Source organism: Saccopteryx leptura, chromosome 1, assembly GCF_036850995.1.
Source record: "Saccopteryx leptura isolate mSacLep1 chromosome 1, mSacLep1_pri_phased_curated, whole genome shotgun sequence".
Lineage (NCBI taxonomy): Eukaryota > Metazoa > Chordata > Mammalia > Chiroptera > Emballonuridae > Saccopteryx > Saccopteryx leptura.
The window spans coordinates 385,125,670-385,138,343 of NC_089503.1; the positions used below are offsets into that span (position 1 = coordinate 385,125,670).

Sequence of the window (12,674 nt, forward strand, 5' to 3'; positions counted from 1 at the left end):
AAGAATTTGCCAGAGAAACCATTTAGCCCTGGAGGGTTCTTTTCTGGAAGGTTTTTAATTACTAATTCAGTTTTTTTTTTTACAGTTACAGATCTTAGGGTTATCTATTTCATCTTTGGAGACTTTGGATAATTTCAGCGAATTGGTTCTTTTCATTGTTGAATTGAAGTGCGTAGAGTTGTTTGTAGCACCCTTTGTCATCATTCCAGTGCCTTCTGTGTCTGTAGTGATAACCCCCTTTCATTCTCGATATTTGTGTCTCCTTTCTTTTTTCTATCTTGATAGACTTCTTGATTTTGTGTCAGATCAATGACCTTAGCTGTGCTTGCTCTGGTAATAAAAGAAATGTTCGACATAGAAAATACAAACAATATAAAGAAACAAAGTATTTTGCTCTACAGATGCAGACACTGTTTATGTATCCAAATACTAAAAGCAAAAATAGTTGTTTTCCACATTCGGCATGGTGCTACACTTAGTTGTGTAACCTACTTTTCATATTCAATAATATTTTAGAATCCTTTTCCCTTGTATTAAAAAAAACAGAACAGAAATATTTAGTAGTTGCCTACAGTTCCATTGAATTACTATTTACTGAAATATTGTAAATCATTTTTTAAATTGTTACTGTATTTCCCCATGTATAAGATGCATGTTTTTTGGGGGAGGAATTTTAGGGTCTAAAAACTGGGTACGTTTTATACAGTGTTTGTAGCTTTTTTACTCACATTTCCCATTTATTTGTGCTTGTTTTTGTGCTCATTGTTGAAGACAGTGATTCATCATCAGACACAGATGAGGACAAGCTAATGGATGGGAGTTTTGACAGTGATGAGGAATTGTATGAATTTTAGGATAAATAAAACCTGAGTTCAATAACTTTATGTAATACATTTTTTCCCCCAAATTTTGGGCCCCCAAATTAAGGTCATACATGGGATCATCTTATACATGGGGAAATATGGTAAAATTTATATATGTAACCATTTTAAACTGTCCAATTCAGTGGCATTTATTACAATATTGTGCAACTGTTACCTGTTTTGTTTCAATACAGTTTTATCAGCCCAGAAGGAAACCCATTAGACACTCCCATTTCTAGCACCTGGCAACTCTAATGTGTTTCCTGTTTTTATGGGTCAGTAATTCTTTCTGCTGTGTTGGGGCAAGGCATATTAACAGTGATTAAGTAATAAAATGTATTAGCTCAAAACTAGAATCTGGGCTTCTTGCTAAGAATGACCGAACCGTAACTTATTTGGCTCATTTGTAATTAAATTTTTAAATATTCGTTTTTATTAAAGGACAGTAGAGCAGCAGCATGAGCACTGGAGCCGTATCCTCTACTTCAACAGTGTGATAACAGTGTGACCTTAAGGAAATTATTTTATCTTCCAGTGAGTCAGTATTTTTCACCTATGAAATAAAGAAAACAGAGGGAATTAGGGTTAATGCATGCAGAAGTTTTTAGACTAGCCCCTGGCATGGTAAGTGAACACTGAATAAGCATTAAATGCTTATTATTATTAGTTATTAACATTTTTATTGTTATTATTTTAGAAACCTAACTATATTGTACAGTAATCTCTCCTCAACTTTTAACTTGTCTTGTTATGAACTTCTCTTAGTGAAGGTTCCTTGAGGTTTCTCCATCTCAGATATACCAGTGGTCTGTTTTTTTGGGTCCTGGTGGGATCTTCCGGATGGAGTCAAAGATTCCACCAGGTCATAAAACCTGGATGGTGTTGAATGCTTATATGGAGTACCCAAGGCAGAAGAATATACAGCTTAGTATGCACTGAAAATTACACAGAAAATCATAGTTTAGCCTGACCAGGTGGTGGCGCAGTGGATAGAGTGTCAGACTGGGATGTGGAGGACTCAGGTTCGAGACCTCGAGATTGCCAGCTTAAGCGCGGGCTCATCTGGCCTGAGCAAAGCTCACCAGCTTGGACCCAAGGTCGCTGGCTCTAGCAAGGGGTTACTCGGTCTGCTGTAGCCCCACAGTCAAGGCACATATGAGAAAGCAATCAATGAACAACTAAGATGTCACAATGAAAAACTGATGATTGATGCTTCTCATCTCTCTCTGTTCCTGTCTGTCTGTCCCTATCTATCCCTCTCTCTGTCTCTGTATAAAAAAAAGAAAATCACAGTTTATTGGAGCAGAGATCTCAGTGGGAACCGGGAACCAGTTGTGGGCTAGAAAAACCAAAACTGTAATTGAAAGATTATTGGAGGCTTAGTGTGGACGTCTGAGAGATAAAATTTCAGAGGTGTCCCCACACTAATGTGAGTTTTACCTGAAAGTCTGTGCCAGATTCTCACAGTGGGTAATATTGGACAGAAATGCCCTAATTCTTCCAGCAGTGAGGGGAGAAAGAACTGGTTTGAAATTACCAGAACATTCTGTTCCTCTGAAGGCCTGCCCTCAGGAGAAATTATCTTACCAGAACCTAACCTGTTGTGGTTTTGTAAGAGCCTAATGGACCAGGGAGAGAGGAAATAGTAAATTGCAGCTGGCTCTAGCTTTCCACATGGGGTGAGGCAAATACCCAGCTGCTGCCCCCTTAGCCATGCTGTCCCCTTAAAGGGGGACAGAAACCCGGGTCACACTGGTTAAGTTCACAGTCCCAGAGCACAGGCACACCGAAAGACTGGGTCCTGATCAGAAAACGACAGAGTGCTTCCCCTCCCGTTACCCTTACATTTCTAAAGGGTCCTTTCTGCAGTTCATTTTATACAGTACATTGTGTGTACTGTTCGACAAAAAAAATGACATGAAATACTAAAAGGCTAAAAAGTTTTAAGAGCTGAATAAGTATCAAAGTCAAGATATGGCAGGCGTGTTGGAAATTTCAAACCAGGAATTAAAAAAATTTATAAATATACTTAGGGCTTTAATGTGAAAAGAAGACAACATATAAGAACAGATAGGTAATGTAAGCAGAGAGGTAAAATTGTAAGAAAAAAATTTAAATGTTAGAGATCAAAAACTAACAAATGAAAGCCTTTGAATGGGCTCATTAGTAGACAGGGCACATCTGAATAAAGGATTTCTGAGCTTGAGATACGTCAAATAAAAATTTTCAAAACTAAAAAGCAAAGTGAAAAAAGATAAAGAATAGAATAAGAACTGTGGGACTATAGAAGATAACATATCATAATTGGAATATCAAAAGGGTAAGAAAGAAAGGAACAAAGGAAATATTTGAAGCAGTAGTAACAGAAGTTTCCGAAATTGATATCAGACACCAAACCACAGATCTGGGAAGCTTAGGAAAACACCACACAGGACAAATACCTGGAAGAAACCACACACGGGCATATCATATTCATAACGTAGAAAATCAGAGGTAAAGAAAACATCTTTAAAAAAGTGAGTGGGAAAAAACAGCTTACTAGTACAGGGACAAAGATAAGAATTATATATGTCTTCTCAGAAACCATATAAGCAAGAAGAAAGTGGAGTGAAATGTTTAAAATGTTGAGAGAACACCCTCCCCCCCAACCTAAGATTTTGTACCCTACACAGTTGTCCTTCAGAAGTTAGGAAGTATTTTCTCAGACAAACCAAAATTAAGGAAATTTGTCGCCAGATCTTCCTCGCGAGAAATGTTGAGGAAGTTCTTCAGAGAGGAGGAAAATGATATAGGTCAGAACTCAGAACTATACAAAGAAAGGAAGAATGGAGAATGAATAAATGATTTTAATATTAAAACTTTTTTAAAAATTGCTGTAACAGAAGAAAAGTTCAAAATAATCACAACAGTGTGTGCAGTTGTGTGTGTGGGGGTGTATACGCATATGTATAAGTGGAATGTGACAGCAAAGATAACAGTAGACGGGTAGAAATTAGGAGTTTGGTTATTACTAGTCATTTCAGACTTGACTTGGGTTAGTTGTGAATGTACATTGCAAACTGACAGCCACTAATAAAAGAAGCATAATTTATATGCTAAGAAAGGAGAGAAAATGGAGTCATATAAAATGTTTAATTAAAACCATAAAAGGCAGAAGTAGTGGAAGACAAAAATAGTAACAAAGAACCAGGGCAGCAAGTAGCATACAGTCACAAATGTGATAGGTATTGATTCACCTACATCAACTATGTACTTTTAAACCTCAGTGGTCTAAATACACCCGAGTTTAAAGAAAGAAATTGTCAGAGTGGGTCACAAAACAAGGCCCAAAGTATATGTTGTCTACAAGAAACTTAGTTTGATTAGAAATATCCATATACATTAAAAATAAAAGGGTCCTGACCAGGCCGTGGTGCAGTGAATAGAGCTTTGGACTGGGATGCAGAGGACCAGGTTCGAAACCTTGAGGTCGCTGGCTTGAGTGCAGGGTCACTGGCTCAAGCGTGGGATCATAGACGTGAGCCCCAAGGTCACTGGCTTGAGCAAGGGGTCACTCGCTCTGCTGTAGCCCCCTGGTAAAGACACATATAAAAAAACAATTAATGAACAACAGAGGATGCAACGAAGAATTGATGCTTCTCATTTCTCTCCCTTCCTGTCTGTCTGTTTGTCCCTATCTGTCCCTCTCTTTGTCTCTCTGTCTCTGTCACAAAACAAAACAAAATGCAAAAATGGATAAAGGGGCGGAGAAAGATCTACCATGTTAAAACTATGTAAATCCACAGAAAGCAGAAGTAGCTATATCTAGACAGAGTAGATTTCAGACCAAAGAAAATTATCAGGAACAAAAAGAGGTCAGTACTCCAAGAGGACACAAACAATCCTTAGTGTGTATGGACCTCACAACGGAGTGTTAAACTATGAGAGCAAAAACTGATAGAACTACAAGGAAAAATAGCTGCATGCAGCATTATTATTGGAGAGTTCACTCTGATCAGAAAAGGACAGAGCCAGCAGGCAGAAACCCCTGGGGGTTTGATTGAACTCTGTAGCATCTAGCACTCTAGGGTATATAGTTGACATCTGCAGACTGCTTCACCCAACAACAGCAGGATAACATTTTTATCAAGTTCACATGAAACATCAAGGTGAACCACATTCTGAGCCATAAAATCACCTTAACAAATTTAAAAGAATAAAAATCATACATTATTTCCCGTTGACCACAATGGAATTAAACTAGAAATGAACAGCAGAAGGATAGTGAGAAAATCCCCAAGTACATGGAGATTAAACAGCACACTTCTAAATAACACTTGGGGAAAGAACAAATCTCAAAAGAAATTTAAAAATATGAGTTAAATGAGAATACCACTTACCAGAATTGTGAAGTGCAGCGAAAAGCAGTGCTTAGAGGGAAATTTCTAGCATGTTGTACAGCCACTTACTGCATAGAGACGGCGGATCTGGCGATTTCATCATTGTGCAGACGTCAGAGAATGTATTTACATAAATCTAGATGGTAAACTTTCCTACACACCTAGGCTCCGTGGCATAACATGGGACTCCTAGGCGACAAACCGGTGTAGCATGTCACTACACAAACAGCTTGAGGTTTAATCATGCGCAAGAGAGGAGGCGGCAAGCACAAGGTGTACGAGGCGGCTGCTGGCATAACATGGCAGACTGTTTGATAGCACACTTGTTTTTAGTTTTAGTAAGTAGAAAACATTCTCAGAATGATACAAGTGTAGTATATATACTAAATATATAAGCCAGTGACATAGTTATTTATTATTGTTATAAAATATTCTGTACTCTGGCTCTGGCCTGTTGGTTCAGTGCATAGAGTGTCGGCCCAGTGTGCGGAAGTCCTGGGTTTCATCCCCAGTCAGGGCACACAGGAGAAGCGATTTTCTGCTTCTCTCCCCTTTCTTCTCCCCCTTCTCTCCTTCCCCTCTTGCAGCCAGTGGCTCAATTGTTTTGAGCTGGCCCTGGGTGCAGGGGATAGCTCTGTAGAGCATCGGCTCCAGGTGGGGATTGCCAGATGGATCCTGGTCAGGGTACGTGCAGGAGTCTGTCTCCCCTCCTCTTACTTAAAAGAAAAAAAAAATTATGTACTCCCAACATTTTTCAACTGTTGTTATGTAGACCAATGCCGGTCTGCCAGAAATTTTGTGCCAGTCTGGGAAAGAGTTAACCACCCTGATGTATGAAGATTATGGACCCAGTGATCTTAGTGGGATTCATTTATGCTCAGGGTGATATCTGCCTTAGTGGTCCTCAAAATAATTATTCTATTTTCAGTGGTCCCCAAGTGTAGGATGGTTGGAAACCACTGCATGTACTATACTTTTTTGAGACTGGCAGTGCAGTAGGTTTGTTTACAATAGCATCACCATGGATACGTGCACAGTGCACTGAGCTAAGGCATGAGAGCTACTACGACTTTAGTAGGCAATAGATGTTTTTCCTCTCCATTATAGTCCTGGGTGACTTCTGTCATATTTGCAGTCCATTGTTGATTGAAATGTTGCTATATGGCACATGACTGTTGGGAAAGAAGAAAGGCCTACAGTTTATAATCTCAGCTTCTACCTTAGGAAACTAGAAAAAGAAAAGCAAATTAAATCCAAAGTAAGCAGAATACAAAAGAAATAATTAAAAATAGAGTAGAAATTGATGAAATTACAAAGAGAAATCAGTAGAGAAAATCAGTAAAACCAATATCTATTTTTTTTGAAAAGATTCAGTGGTCCCCAACCTTTTTTGGGCCATGGACCAGTTTAATGTCAGAAAATATTTTCACGGACTGGCCTTTAGGGTGGGACGGATAAATGTATCACTTGACCGAGACAAGCGTCAAGAGTGAGTCTTAGATGGATGTAACAGAGGGAATCGGGTCATTTTTTAAAAATAAAACATCGAGTCCTGGCCGGTTGGCTCAGTGATAGAGCGTCGGCCTGGTGTGCAGGAGTCCCGGGTTCGATTCCCGGCCAGGGCACACAGGAGAAGCGCCCATCTGCTTCTCCACCCCTCCCCCTCTCCTTCCTCTCTGTCTCTCTCTTCCCCTCCCGCAGGCAAGGCTCCACTGGAGCAAAGTTTGCCCGGGTGCTGAGGATGGCTCTGTGGTCTCTGCCTCAGGCGCTAGAATGGCTCTGGTTGCCGCAGAGCAACGCCCCAGATGGGCAGAGCATCGCCCCCTGGTGGGCGTGCCAGGTGGATCACGGTCAGGCGCATGCGGGAGTCTGTCTGACTGCCTCCCCGTTTCCAGCTTCGGAAATATACAAAAAATAAAAAAATAAAACATTGTTCAGACTTAAATATAAATAAAATGGAAATAATGTAAGTTATTTATTCTTTCTCTGTGGACTGGTACCAAATGGCCCACAGACCGGTACTGGTCTGCAGCCTGGGGGTTGGAGGCCATTATATTTAAATCACTAAGCCTCTGTCTAGCCAGGCTAACAAGAGTAAAAAGGGAGAAGACACAAATCACTAATAATTAGAAATAAAAGGGGACATCACTAAAGATCCTGTGGACATGATAAAGATAATGAAAGAATATTATAAGCAACTCTGTTCCCACAAATTTGATAACCTAGATATAATGGACCAATTTCTTGTGATGCACGGTCTACCAAAGCTCACACAAGAAGAAGTCGACAATCTGAGTAGACCTACCTATGGGAGCAGCTCGGTGTTCCTGTCTTTCTTCCCCTGCCTCTCTTTCAAAAAACAAAGATAAACTTTTGTTTAGTCACAACTGTAAACTTACTTTTGCTTATCCCTGTATCTTCTTTTTATACATTATTTTTTGTTTTGTTTCTGTTCTTGTTTTTTTTGTTGTTGTTTTTTACAGAGACAGAGAGAGTCAGAAAGAGGGATAGACAGGGACAGACAGACAGGAACAAAGAGAGATGAGAAGCATCAATCATCAGTTTTTCGTTGCGACACCTTAGTTGTTCATTGATTGCTTTCTCATATGTGCCTTGATCGTGGGGCTACAGCAGACCGAGGAACTCCTTGCTCGAGCCAGCGACCTTGGGTCCAAGCTGGTGAGCTTTGTTCAAACCAGATGAGCCCACGCTCAAGCTGGCAACCTCGGAATCTCAAACCTGGGTCCTCCACATCCCAGTCCGATGCTCTAACCACTGCGCCACCGCCTGGTCAGGCTTATACTTTATTAGATGTGTACCATGACCAAGTGGGATTTATCCTGGTATGCAAAGCTGGTTCAACATAAAAGATCAGTTGTTGTAAGCCATTCATGATGAAACTTTCATCTAATTAGGAATAGAAAGGAGCTTGATAAAGAACATCTATTAAAAAAAAACAAAAACCAACCTTCAGCTAACATCATACTTAAAAGACAAAAATTAGAAGTTTCCTGCTTAAGGTTAGAAATGAGCCGAAGAGAGGCCACTGCTTTTCAACATAATGTTGGAAATTTTTGCTAATGCAATAATAATACAAAGGAAGTAAAACTTAACACAGTTTAGGAAGAAAGAAATAAACTTATTTTCCCAGGTGACAAGATTATATAGAAAATCTGAAAGAATCAACAGCAAAAACCCCCCCACAAAACTCTTGAAACTAATAAGCAATTCTAAGATACATGATATATGGAAGGGCAGGAGACCCAAATAGCCAACTCGACATTAGAGAAGAACTAAGTTGGGGCACTGACACTTTCTGACTTCAAGACTCATAAAGCTACAGTGATCAAGACAGTATGGAATTGGAGAAAGAGTAAATAAATAGATCAGTGGAGCAGAATAGAAAGCCCAGAAATAGACCAACACAGAAATAGCCAGTTGTTTGTTGATAAAGGCACAAACAAGCACAGTACTTTGGAGAAAAGGTAATCTTTTGAACAAGTAACTAGACATCTATATGCAAAAATATAGTATATGTGCTGCCGAAGCGAGCACTATGTGCAGAAATATAAATCTACACACAGATCTTAACATTCTTAAAAATTAGCTCAGAATGGATCATAAACCTAATCAAACTACAAAACAATAAAACTCCTAAAATAAGACATGAGAGGAAATCTAGGTGACTATGGGTATGACAGTGACTTTTTGTTTTGTTTTTTAATTTATTTATTTTAAAGAGATAGTAAGGGACCTCTGGTTGGGTAGCTCGGATGGTTGAGCATTGTTCCGAAGCACAGAGGTTGCCAGTTTGATCCCCAGTTGGGCCACATACAAGAATGGATTGATGTTCATATCTCTCTCTCTCTCTCTCTCTTTGTGTAAAATCTTTGTCTTAAATAAAGTTAAGAGAGGTAGGGAGGGACAGAAACATTGTTCTGTATGTGCCCCAATCGGGGATTGAACCTGCAACCTTGACATATCAGGACAATGCTCCAACCAACTGAGCTATCTGGCCAGGGACAAGGCAATGACTTTTTATTTTATTTTTTTTCTTTTTTTTTGCATTTTTCCGAAGCTGGAAACTGGGAGGCAGACAGACAGACTCCCGCATGCGCCCGACCGGGATCCACCTGGCATGCCCACCAGGGGGCGATGCTCTGCCCCTCTGAGGCGTCACTCTGTTGCATCCAGAGCCATTCTAGCGCCTGAGGCAGAGGCCACAGAGCCATCCTCAGCGCCCGGGCCATCTTTGCTCCAATGGAGCCTCGGCTGCAGGAGGGGAAGAGAGAGACAGAGAGGAAGGAGAGGGGGAGGGTGCAGAAGCAGATGGGCGCTTCTCCTGTGTGCCCTGGCCGTGAATCGAACCCAGGACTCCTGCACGCCAGGCCAACGCTCTACCACTGAGCCAACCGGCCAGGGCCAAGGCAATGACTTTTTAAATACAACATTAAAGGCATGATCTATGAAAGAAAAAATTGATTAGCTGGACTTCATTAAAATTAGAAACTTCTGATTTCTGAAAGGCAGTGTGGAGAGAATGAAAAAACAAGCCATGAACTGGGAGAAAAAATTGTAAAAGAATCTAATAAAGGACTGTTATCCAGAATATAAAAAAAGCTGTTAAGTCTCAATAATAAAAAGAAAACCCAGCCCTGGCTAGATAGCTCAGTTGGTTAGAGCATCCAGAAGCACAGAGATGGTTGGTTTGATCCCCAGTCAGGGCACATACAGAAACAGATTGATGTTCCTGTCTCAGTCTTTCACTTCCTCTCTCTAAAAGCAGTTTAAAAATTAAATTAAATTTAAAAACCAACCCAATTTTTAAAAAATGGGCAAAAGAGGCCCTTGCCAGGTGGCTCGGTTAAGCATTGTCCCAATATGCCAAGGTTGAGGGTCAGGGCACCTACAGGAATAGAGATGTTTCTGTCTCTCTTCTTTTCTCTCTCTCTCAAATCAATACTAAATTTAGGGGGGGGGAAGCCCAGCCATTGTCTACTATTTGCATATAAAATGGACTATTTAAATGTCAAGCTATTTAACTGAGTGCAGTATTTAAGTGCTTTTCAATGTTAATGCCAAAATGATTGTTAACATGCCACTTTTAATCTGTATATTTTATGCTGGTTGCATACGTTTGGCTCTTAATATACTGTAGCTATAGTTTTGATTCCCTACATTATTCTTAAACATAATTATAATTAAATTGAAATTTAAATTAGTAATTTAAGTTGCTTAAATGCACTTTTATGCTATATTAATTTTCTGCAGTTGTGCTATCAGAATATGCTCGATTAGTAGGCTACAGAAGTTTAAATTATTAGGATGTTAATGTTTCCATCTTTCCTGCCAGGAAGAATATTACCTATTTCATGATTGGTGGAACTCTCAAATGGATCAGGGGTAGAGTTGGGGAGTGCAGCATGGTATTACAGATTAGCACTAGACCCCAGGGTTCAAAGAGCTGACTTTGGTTTTGATTCTGCCACGTAGTGTAGTATTGATGGATGTTGGGCAACTAACCTAAAGTCTTTGCATTTTTTTGTGATAGAGACAGAGAGAGGGACAGATAGGGACAGACAGGAAGGGGGAGAGATAAGAAGCATCAATTCTTTGTTGCAGCTCCTTAGTTGTTCATTGATTGCTTTCCTGTATGTGCCTTGAGGGGGGGCGCTACAGCAGACCAAGTAACCCCTTGCTTAAGCCAGCGACCCCTTGCTCAAGCCAGAGACCTTTGGCCTCAAGCCAGTGACCCTGCGCTCAAGCTCTTGAGCCTGCACTCAAGCCTGTGACCTCGGGGTTTAGAACCTGGGTCTCTGCATCCTTGTCTGAAGTATGTCCACTGCGTCACCTCCTGATCAGTCCTAAAGTTTTTTTCTTAATTACCATATTTCCTCAATGTATAAGATGCACCCATTTTTTGAAAAATTCGGGGTCTAAAGAAACTGGGTGCATTTTATACAGTGGTTGTAGATTTTTTAAACTTGCATTTCCCGCTTTTTCGTGTGGCTGAGGAGTTGCATGAATTTTATGATGAATAAAACTTGAGTTCAATAACTCTATGTAGTACTTTATTTACTTATTTCAAATTTTGGGCCCCAAAATTAAGGTGTGTCTAATACATGAGGAAATACGGTAATTGTGAAATACACACAATTGCCCTTGACAACCCCCATTCTACCTACTTTTATGAATTTGCCTCCCCCAGAGACCTCATATAAGTGGTATCATACAGTATTTGTCCTTTTGTGACCAGCTTACTTCACTCAGCATACGTCTTGGAGATTCATTCAAATTGTATCATGGCTCAGACTCTCCTTCCTTTTGTAGGCTTAATTATTCCATTGTATGTGTACTACAGAACCCATTCATCCATCAGTGTATACTTGGATTTTTTCTCTTTTTTGGCATTATGAATAATGCTATGAAAATGGGCACATAAATATCTGTTGAAGAGCCTGCTTTTAGTTCTTTTGGAGTGTACACCTGGAAATGGAATTTCTGGACCATATAACAATGCTATTTTTTAATTTTTTGTGGATACACCATACTGTTTTCCATAGCAGCTGTCTGTCTGACCCTCACCAGGAGTGCACAGAGGTCCCAGTTTCACCATGTCCTTGCCAAGACCTTCTGGTCTTCGATAGTAGATATCCTAATGAGTGTGAGGTGGTATCTCATTATGGTTTTGATTTGCATTTCTTTGATTAGGAGTGATGTTGAGCATTTTTCCGTGTGTTTGCTCCTCATTCATTTTATTATTCAAGTCCTTTGCCCATTTTTATTCACTGTGTTTTATTTTGTAAGGGTTTTTTTTATATCCTCTGCATATTAGCCCCTTATCAGATAGCTGATCTGCAAAAATTTCTCCATTCCATAGTTCACTTTTTCACTCTTGATTGTGTCATTTTTTAAAAAAATTTTCTGTTGATTGGAGGGTGGAGGAGAAGCATCAACTTACTGTTCTACTTAGTTGTTTCATTTAGTTGTGCACTCATTGGTTGCTTCTATATAGGCCCTGACTGGGGATCAAACCCACTACCTCAGCATGCTGGGATAACACCCTGTCCACTGAGCTACCCAGCCAGGGCCAGTCATGTCCTTTGATATACAAAATTTTAATTTTGATGTATTCCAATTTCGTTTTTTTATTTTTTTTATTTTAGTGAGAGCAGGGGAGGCAGAGAGACAGACTTCTGCATGTGTCCCAACCAGGATTCACCTGGCAAGCCCACTAGGGGGCAGTGCCCAGCCCATCTGGGGCCACTGCTCAGCGCCCGAGGCCATCTCGCTTGAAGGAACCCTTCAAGCCATCGCTGTACGAGGGGGAAAGGGGAGGGGCAGAGAAGCAGATGGTCACTTCTCCTGTGTGTCCTGATCGGGATTCGAACTTGGGACATCCACATCATGGGCTGATGCTCTACCAGTGAGC

At 40.2% G+C, this 12,674-nt stretch overlaps 1 protein-coding gene and 1 long non-coding RNA gene across 2 annotated transcripts in view; one reads left to right on the forward strand and one right to left on the reverse strand.

The window, feature by feature from the left end:
* ILRUN (inflammation and lipid regulator with UBA-like and NBR1-like domains) overlaps positions 1–12,674 on the forward strand; it is an 89,301-nt gene that overhangs the window by 51,331 nt on the left and 25,296 nt on the right. The window lies entirely within an intron of this gene.
* LOC136389601 (uncharacterized) lies at positions 187–5,323 on the reverse strand. Its single transcript, XR_010748318.1, has 3 exons — positions 5,243–5,323; positions 4,267–4,435; positions 187–1,416 (listed from the first exon to the last, which is right to left on the reverse strand). It is a non-coding gene; the product is annotated as an uncharacterized lncRNA (long non-coding RNA).